Here is a 10,466-nt window from a genome sequence, read left to right as displayed (position 1 = left end):
TCTATACTTTGAGTGAGGAGGGTAGAGAGTTCTTTGGGGAGATCTGGACTATGGAGAACAGTAATATTATAACATTAATGATAGTATCTTACCGTGGGATTCCAAAAAAAATCTTTAAGAGTGGCGTCAGAAATGATAACATTCTTAGGTATTTGGATTTCCTGTGGAAACTACTGGAAAGCTGAGTTTATGCTCTGGATGCCTCTGCCTGAAACAAGGTCAACAAATCATGAATGAAAAATTACAAGTTACATGCATCAAGGATTCTGATCCCAGTGGAAGGCTAGCTTTTGGGTGGACAATTTCTACTGCTGGCCTGATTTAGATTCTGATCCTGGGATACGTAACAGAAAGGAGGTAGTGACAGGTATCCTCAGAAGTGAAGCCTCTGAGACAGAATTCATTCATGCCAACTTATGGGTTATCAATGTTTGCTCATGGCTGCTACCATTATAACATGCCATTCAATGATTCTGTGGTTTCAATTTACTGTGTCAATGTAAAGATGAAGTTTCTAAATGGAAGGTAAAAATCTGAGGCCCTCAAGATGATGAATTATGGGGAGGCGGGTGGAGCTGGAGCTATAGTACAGCAGGTAGGGCATTTGCCTTGCACACGGCCTACCCAGGTTAGATTCCCAGCATCCTGTATGGTCCCCCCAAGCACCGTGAGGAGGAATTCCTGACTGCAGAGCCAGGAGTAACCCCTGTGCATCGGCAGGTGTGACCCAAAAACGCAAAAACAAAAAGATGATGCCTTACCTTTAGATATTTTGAAGTCAAGTAGAAACAGCCAGGAAGCTCACCAGAAAAGAGTTCTCCTGGGTCGAAAACATCATCACCTCTTGCGTGAGAGCATAGAGAAAATAACGTTTCCATTTTATGCCATGTTAAAGCAAGCCAGACATGATCTTGGAAAGTTTGTCAAAGGAAAGCATGGCTATAGGAAGGATAAGATGACAACTGAATCTTAGAGGTAAAATATACAAGTGAAGAAAAGGTCAAGAAGTAGGCGGTACGATGGCGACCAGGTATACTAAGAAAAGCATTTTTTAAAAAATAAAATGCAATGAGACATCAAAAAAGACCTTTTTAAATGTTTAAGATCAGGGATACAACTCAGGGATAGAGCATTTGCCTTCCATTGTATGATGATCTGGGATTGATCCTTAGCATTGCAAACAGCATTATTTTTTAATTTTTAATTTCTTTCTTTCTTGCTTATTTGCTTGCTTGTTTTTCTTGTTTTTTTTTTTTTGGATCGCACTGGCTATGCATAGGGGTTATTTTTAATTTTAAAAAAATTATAATTTTTATTTTTTACCTGTGGTTTAAAATGAAATCTAAAATATTTTAGAGTAAATATATGTGAAGAAGAATAAAATTCACGGGAACTATTTAGTGTTCTTAACGATACAGCAGTCAGAATTTTGAGGTTAATTTTATGGGTAGTGCATAAATAATTTTTCCCCATTATGTGGGCTGTCTTTTTATGATGGTCACCATTTTTTCTAAGTTGCAGCAACGTCTTAGTTTAATGTAGTCTCATTTGTTTGTCTTCATTTCCTCTTCCTTGGTCAGTGGTGTTTCATTCTAGAAGTTTCCCTTAGCTTTAATGTCATGGAGGGATCGTCCCACATTTTTCTCCATATATCTTAAGAATTCAGGTATGTGCTTATAATAAAGTTGTTTTGAAATTTTTATCTTTGGAGATAGCTTGAAATTCAAGTGATAGTGCTGGCATTGGAATTATAGGTGATAGTGATGGTATGTTTGATATTCTTTTTCTTTAAAAAATTTATTATAGGTAAGGTCATATATTTAAAATGGTATTAACATTTATAGTCTTGGTATAAAGTTACCTCATAGCACCACCAGCAAAGTGTCTATTACTCTTCACCCCCGTGATACTATATCAGACCCTATCCTAATAAATGCCTGTATCAGTCCTTTAGAGACCAAGTTGATGAAAATGGTACATATCTAAGTTTATGTACAAGATCCATTCTGCAAAGGTGCTACTTTGAGAATCTATCTCTAAACTGGAGCCAGTTTCAATATATCACTGTTATATATTTTTTCTTTGCTTTTGGAAGTCGTAGGAAGCAAACATTCCCTCCACAGTAGAGTTCCATTCTTGTATACTTGACAAGGAAGGAACTTGACATCATGCTCCTTATAAGATAGTTCACATGAGATGTAGGAGGGGAATAAGTCTTTGAAGTATTTGTCTGGAAAAAGCGAAAACGTGAGAGTGTGAAAGGAAGAGAAAGAGAGAGAGAGAGAGAGAGACATAAAAAGAAAGAGAGAGACAGAGGGGGGATGGAAAGAAAATGTCTGCCACAGAGCCTAGAGGTAGGTTGGGGAAGTTGACAGGAGGGAAACTGGGGCCATTGGTCGTGGAAAATGGGCACTGGGAGAGGGATGGGTGTTGGATTATTGTATGACTGAAACCTGATTAGGAATAGCTTTGTATCTGTATCTCATTGGTGACTCAATTTAAAAAAATAAAAAAATAAATATATAAATAAAAACAACAAGAACAAAAAAAATTTTAAAAAGATTAGGATCAATGTTGAGGTTAAAAAATTCTTGTCATGGGAAAAGTGATTAGATATATTAAATAACCAGAGTTTATGTGAGGATGATATAGCAGCAAAGTTCTTATGTTCTTGAGGGTGAGGGTATATACTTCTCTGTTTTATCATTTATAGTAGCAGTTCATCTCTCCTTGTTTGCACACCTGAAGCAATATGACTTTTCAGTCTTTTCTCTCAAGATGTGTATTCTATTAAGTCATCTCTTGTTTCTATAACGTTTCCAGAGCTGAAGAAAACTTGTGACCACATTCAGGAGGCCCCAAGGGTACCAGCTAGAGGAAATCCAAATAAAAATACCCCACAACACATCCTGATCAAAATGACCAAAACCTTAGACAGAGACAAAATTCTGAAAGCAACAAGATCAAAGAAAGAAATCTCTTACAAATGAGCATCCTTAAAATTTACAGCTGATTTTTCTGATGAAACCCACATGGCCCGAAAACAGTGGTGGGACATAGTGAAAAAACTCAATGAAATAAAGTTTAAATAAAAAAAAAAGAATTTAGGTATGATATTGAGGTTTTTAATACATTTGATCTGACTTTGTGCCTGGCACTATAAAGAGGTCTGAGTTCAATTTTTTTTTTTTGCCTGTTGCTGTCCAGGTTTCCCAGCACCACTTGTTGAAGAGACTTCCTTGCTCAACTTCATATTTCTTGAGCCTTTATGAAAGATTAGGTAATAATAATCTGAGGGCCAGCGTCAGGATATTTGACTATATTCCATTGATGTGAGGCCTGTCTTTATCTGAATATCATGATATTTTGATTACTACGACTTTGTAGTAGGGTTGCAAGTTGGGGAAGCTGTTCCCTTCTTCTTTTTAACAAATATTGCTTTAGCTTTTCATGGGAGATTATTGTTGTGTATGAGTTTCAAGAGTATTTAATCTATTTCTTTGAAAAATGTTATGGCTATCCTTATAGGAAGTGCAGTAAATCTTTATAGAGCTTTGGTGTGTATTGCCATTTTGACAGTGTTAATCCTCTCAATCCATGAGCATGGGATGTGATTCCATTTCCTCATATACTCTCTTATTTCGTGAAGTAGAGTTTTTAGGGTTTTTTTTTGTATAGTTCCTTAAAATTTTATCATTTATCACTTAACTTCCCCTTAGTCATCGATTTGCTCGAGCGGGCTCAAGTAACATCTCCATTTGTCCCTGTCGCGTGCTAGTGTAGCCCAATGGCATCTGTTCGAACCGGGAACATGAAGGGCCTCAAACCGATCGTTCATGATCTTGACGAAGAAGTCTGACCATCTGGAAGGTGGGCGGCCACGCGGTCTTTTGACATCCCAGGGAATCCAGTCAGTAACAGCTCTAGTCCAGCGGTCGTCTTTAAATCTCATTACGTGACCAGCCCATCCAATTTTCGACAACTTGGCATAAGAGACAGCGTCCCTGATTCTTGATCGGCGAAAGATGTCAGAACTCCGGATTATCTCTCTCATTTGAGTGAAACCTGATATTCCAAGCATAGCTCTTTCTATTCTTCTTTGGGAGACCTGAATACCATTCTCATCTTGTTTGCGTAGGGCCCAGGTCTCTGAGGCATATGTTAATGCAGGAAGAACAGTGGAATCAAATAGATGTGCCCGGAGCCGGAGGTTCTTCTTCCTCTTAGCTATTTCTTCGACGTTTTTGAAGGCATTCCAAGCCGCTCTCTTCCTCCTGCACAGCTCGGGTGCCAGGTCATTTGTCATGTTGACCTCTCGACTTAGGTACACATAGCTGTTGCATTCAGAGACAGTCATTCCATTGAGAGTGAATGGGGCATCAGGAACAAGGCTGTTTCGCATAAACATTGTCTTCGTAAGATTCAGCTGTAATCCTACCTTTCCACACCACCGGTCAAAGTCGGCCAGCATTTGTGCTGCTTGGCTGATGTTTGGTGTTATTAAAATAATGTCATCAGCAAAGTGGAGGTGGTGTAGTTGCGGAGCATCTATCTTCAGTCCCATTACGTCCCATTCCAGTCGTCGCATGATGTTCTCGAGGGTGGCACTGAAGAGTTTTGGTGAAATGGTATCACCCTGCTGCACCCCTCTCTTGACATCAACGATCACTTCTTTGTAGAATGGTGAGATCCTGCTAGTGAATCTGTAATACAGCTCACGGAGGATCCTGATGTACTGGTCTTGAATGCCCTGATTGGCTAGGGCTTCAATGACCACTTCCGTCTCAACAGAATCAAAGGCCTTGTTTAAATCAATGAACATTAAACAGTGGCATCTTGAACTCCAGAGAAACCTCAATGAGCTTGGTTATCGCGTGGATATGGTCGATGGTGCTGAATCCTTTGCGGAACCCTGCTTGCTCGTATGGTTGTCCTTCATCTAGTGTTCTGCCAATCCTATTTAGGATGACTCGAGTGAACAACTTGTAGATGACAGACAATAGGCAGATCGGGCGATAGTTGCCAATGTCATGGATGTCTCCCTTCTTGAACAGTAGTACGGTCCTGCTGGTTTTCCATTGAGACGGAAACTTGCATTCAGACAGGTAGCGAGTGAAGAGCCGAGCCAGTGTATTGATGAGTACTGACGGCAGGTTCTTCAGGTGTTCAGGTCTGACCTTGACTGGTCAGGGTGCTGTTGGTTTCTTTACCAACGAAATGGCGTGTCGGATTTCGGAAGGGAGAACTTTGGGAAGGACATATCCATCCTGTGTAATTTGGTATGTCGGCAAGTGGACATGGTTATCGAAGAGATTTAAGTAGAAGTCATGGTAATCTTCTCCATTGCCATTCTGGAGGATGTGATGGATCCATCAGGACGTCGGAGGGCAGTCATCTTGGTCTTATAGTTGGCGAAGGACAGGCGGGCGTTACGAATACTTTTCCTGGCTTCTGTCGCATCTACCAGTACTTCTGCTCTTCTCTCTTTGAGGTCTTCCTTGATCGCATCTCTGCACTGCTTTGCGAGCTCGGATGTTAGCTTGCGGTTGCCTGAGGCATGCGCCAAACCACGCTGGCAAATTAGCTCAAGAGTTTTCGAAGATAGGCCATTTTTTGTGGCTATCTCTCTCTTGGCTTTCCTCACACATTCATGGAGGTGCTGAACCAGTGGATCGTATTCCTCGTCAATGTTGTCAACAATGGCATCTTCCCATGTTGCCGCAATAGTACCAAAGTATAGCTCCTTAACATTTTAGTTGATTCTAATATAATATACTCGATTTTCTGAGGTATTATTGTGAATGGGATTGTTTTTCTCTATCTCTTTTTTTCTCTTTCATTTGAAATATATGGGAAAGCCATGGACTACCGGATATTGATTGTGTAATATGCTACTTTACTAAACAAATCTATTGTTCCCAGGAGCTTTTTTGTAGGTTCTTTGGGATTTTCCAAGTATAGTATCATGTTATCTCCAAATAGTAAAAGCTTGAGTTCTTCCTTTTTTATATGGATGCCCTTGATATCTTTTCTTTTTACCGAAATCCTATGGCAAGTACTTCAAGTACTATGTTGAATAGGTGTCGTGAGAGTGGGTAACTTCTTTTGTGCCTAATTGTATTCTGGGATTCTAGCTCATTGATTTCTGCTCCAAACCTTTAGTTTTCTCCCCGTTGAGAATAATGCTTGCTGTGGGTTTGTGGTAGTTTGCTTTGACTAGATTGAAGAAAGTACTTTCAACTCCCATTTTCTTAAGAGTTTTTCACCATGAATGGGTGCTGGATCTCATCAAATGCTTTATCTACATCTATCGATATGATGATATGACTTTTATCTTTATTTTATTGAGATGGTGTATTCTGTTGATTGACTAGAGAATGTTAAGCCATCCTTGCATCCCCAAGATAAACCTACTTGGTCATAGTGTGTGATCTTTTGTTGAGTTTCTGGATTCTCTTTGCTGGTATTTTCTTGAGAATCTGTGTATCTGTATTCATTAAGGAAATAGGTCTGTAATTTTCATTTTTTGTGGTGTCTCTGTCTGTTTTGAGTATTAGGGTGATCTTTGCCTCATAGAAGCTATTTGGGAGCATTTCTGTTTCTTCAATTTCCTGGAAAATCTTAAAAATGTTGTCAGCAGTTCCTCTTTAAAGGATTGAAATATTTCACTATTGAATCCATCTGGGCCAAGGATTCTGTTTGGGGGGATATTTTGACCATCATTTCAATTTCCTTGGTAGTGATAGGTTCAAGTATTCCAAATCTTCTTGGTTCAGCCTTGGGAGGTAATTGGAATCCATTAATTTATCAATTTGTTAAAGATTCTCTCATTTCCTGCTGCAAAGATTCTCAAAATAATCTCTGATGATCCTATGGATTTCTGTAGTTTCTATTAGGATACCCCCCTTTGCATTTCTGATTCGATTTATTAGAATTCTTTCTGTTTCTTTGAGAGGCTTCTAGAGGTTTATTGATCTTGTTTACTTTCTCAAAGAAACAGCTTTTGCTTTTATTGGTCTTCTGGATTGTATTTTGGGTTTCTAGCTCATTGATTTCTACTATAAATTTTATTATTTCCTTGCTCCAGCCTAGTTTGCACTCCTTTTGTTGGTCATTTTCCAAAATCTTGAGCTCTAATTTATTCATGTAGGCCCTTTCTTTCTTCCTGATAAATTCTGGCAGAGGTATAATCTTTCCTCTTAACACTGCTTTTGCTGTGTCCCACAAGTTCTGGTAGCTCGCGTCCTCATTCTCATTTGTTTCTGGAACCTTTTTATTTCCTCTTTGATTTCTTCTCTAAGCCAACGGTTGTTCATTACTTCACTTAAGTAAACTATTTCCTTGCTGAGATTTATTCTGTTTGATCTATTGAGAAGTGACAAAGTAGTGTTGAAATCTCCACCTAGTACTGTTTTGCTATCAATGTTTTTCTATAAGTCTATTAGAAGTTGTTTTTAAGTATTTTGCTGGTCTGTCATTGAGCATCTACATTGAGGAGGGTGAGTTCTTTCTGATGTAAAGATCCCATGATCATGCAGAAATGACATTCACTGTCTCTTATAACCTTTAGCCTGAAGTCCATGTGGTCTGATACTAGTATGGCTACTCCAGCTTTGTGGAGGTGTTCTTTTCTTGAATACTTGTTTTCCAGCCTTTTACTTTTAGCCCATGGTTGCTTTGATTGCTCAGATATGTTTCTTGCAGGTATCAGAATGTTGGGTTCAGTGTTCTAGTTCATCTTCCTATTCTGTGCCTCTGAATTGGCACATTTAGTCCATAGACATTGAGAGAGATTGTTGTTATGGGGATTTGTGCTATCTTTATGTAGAATTTTTGTACTTGTGGGGATTGCCTTAGCTTAAAGTAGCCGTGTTAGTTCTTCTTGCAACAAAAATATGGAGCTCTTTACAAGTTTGCATGTCATCTCTGTGCAAGGACCATGCTCATCATTGTATCATTTCAATTTTAGTATATGTGTAACCAAACCTAGTAGGAGTTATTTTTTCTGTTCTGATTAATTTGAGTGTTGTCCTTACTTACCCTATGGCAGACAGTGGTACCTAATCAAAGAAAGTATTTCAAAGCAGCTTGATAGATTTAGAACTTTAATGTCCCAGAAAGAAAAATATGGTTTTTACCATATTATCTTTTACCATAATCAAGGCATCAGTTTTACAAAATAATTCTTTTGGAAGATGTTATATGAGTCCTGTTTAATGCACTTCCCTGAAACCTTCATTAAGACCATTAAACTAGAGCCTTTTGCTGTTCTCACCTCAGTCCCGTGTACATCTCCAGGAAAAGGTGGATGGTGTTGTCTGCACTTTGACCACCTTGAATATAAGTAGGATTTTTCTCCTGAAGGAAGAGGTGAGGATCATATTGATGATTTCATTCCACATTATTATAAGTTCAACTTGAATGGAAGTTGACACTTATGAGGCTCCTGTAAAGGACAGAATAAAGGGTCTCAGTGAAGTTTAATGGCCAACACACATTAACAACACAGATGACTCAAAGCAGCCTGTGTGCATCTTTGTGTATAGTGAGTTTCATATCTAATGATAGTGATTCTCAGTCATGACACACAGGCAAAACAGACCTATAATTAAAAATCTAGTTCTCTGAGCAGAGTGGGGTTTCTTAGGTGATTGAACAAGTGTGTAGTAATTTATTACTAAGCACATACGTAGTTAGAATGATGTGTACTTTTTGATCTAAAATTAATTCCAAATATGTCTAAAATGACAGTCTCCTGACCCCACACCTGGCTTTCTTCACCAGGGTCCCTTGGAGGCGGTGTGTTGAGTTTCCCTCACCGCGCCGAGCAGAGCCCCGGCACCTGAAGACCTCTGCAACCAGCCATAGGTACGCTTTAGACCACTCTCCCCAAGCTTGAAGAAGCCTCATGCATGAACGAATCTGACAGAGGAACCCAGGTGTGCGCAACCGGGGGATGAGATCTCCAAGGCTGCTCAGATCAAGACTGGGCCCCCTCCAACCAGATCCCCCATCTCCTAGTAGCTAAGTGTTACAACCATGAACTGCCCCTGGAGCCATGTAATCCCATCAATGGCCAAGATACAGAGACTGGATTTTGTTGATAAGACAACAATTATTGTCCAGTTCTCACTCTGAGAGAACCTGGTAGGCATTTGCGAGTGTCTTGCCCTTGTGTTTACCAGTCATTTACACTTCTTTCAATACATTTTATATATGATCATGGTTTATGCTTATTTTTAATATTGAAGTTTAATAGCTAAATACTGATTTTTTTCACAGCACTAATTTATTAAGAACATTCATCCTTGGCCTATCATATTAATTGCCAGTATTTGTTAGTTTTGCTTGTTTTTTGATTACTTAAATTGGTTTTGGTCCTTTTCTTTCAGGTTGAAAAATTTTGACACAAATGAGTATATGTTTTTCTTTATCTTCTACAGTTTTAAACTGAGAACAACTGTTTGTTTTGTACAAATAAGATACCTGTGCATTTACTATTTCTTCTCATTTTATTTACATTTTCACACATCTCGATTCATCTACAACTTAACCTAGTAAGTGTTGTCATATTGAAAGAAACCACCAATTTTTTCAATCATAGCACTGTAGCACTGTCCTCCCGTGGTTCATCCATTTGCTCGAGCGGGAACCAGTAACATCTTACAACAAATTGTGAGAGTTGTTGTCACTAGCTATGGCCTATCGAATACGTCATGGGTATCTTGCCAGGCTCTTGCTATGTGGACGAGATATTCTGGGTAGCTTGCCGGGCAGAGGAATCGGAATCAGGGTTGGTCTCCTACAAGGCAAATGCCCAACCCGCTGTGCTGTAAACGTTATCTAAACTATACTAGTAATAACAAATGTTGTTTCTTTAACAGTGCAATATAAACAATTATTTAGTAATTTTCTTGATTTGTTAATGAAATAGCTAAGCTCTTGAGCATCATGGGAGTATTTTTCTAACACAAGAGTCTGACGAAGGTGAAACTGTTATAACCGTCTTGTAGAATTCCATCTCCCTAGCCTGCTTCATTCTACCCCACTCTCTATCCAATCCGATCTTCTTCTGGGATTCTGACCTCCTGATTGGCTAGCCTCTACCTTTCACCTGCCTACTTTATGACATCATTCTCCCACTAAACGAACCACCAACTGGTAGAATCTTGGGGGTCCCATGTAGTTGTTTGTAAACAAATTTGAATCTTCATGGCAAGTGACGAGTGACCAATGACCAATCACCAGTGAGCAGTCGTCTGTACTGAACACTTGTGGTCTTAAGCTGCTTCAGTGTTCAGACATAATCTCCTACTGTCTCCTCTTCTCGTCTACCTTTCATCGGTATTTCCTCTTCTCTGACCATGTCAGGTAAGGAATAATACTTTTCAAAGTTTTTCATTAGATTTATCATCCCTTAACTTAGCAGTCAAGTAAAAACAGCACGTAGTAATGAAAGAAAATAT

The 10,466-nt window shown here is 39.0% G+C and overlaps 1 pseudogene; it reads right to left on the bottom strand.

Annotated features, from left to right (window-relative positions):
• Positions 1-7,889: 7,889 nt before the first annotated feature.
• On the bottom strand, positions 7,890-7,986 carry LOC130018113 (uncharacterized; annotated as a pseudogene).
• Between the last annotated feature and the right edge of the window lie 2,480 nt (positions 7,987-10,466).

Source organism: Sorex fumeus, unplaced genomic scaffold, assembly GCF_029834395.1.
Source record: "Sorex fumeus unplaced genomic scaffold, SorFum_2.1 ptg000237l, whole genome shotgun sequence".
NCBI classification, from domain to species: Eukaryota; Metazoa; Chordata; class Mammalia; order Eulipotyphla; family Soricidae; genus Sorex; species Sorex fumeus.
This window is presented reverse-complemented; position numbering and strand designations above follow the sequence as displayed.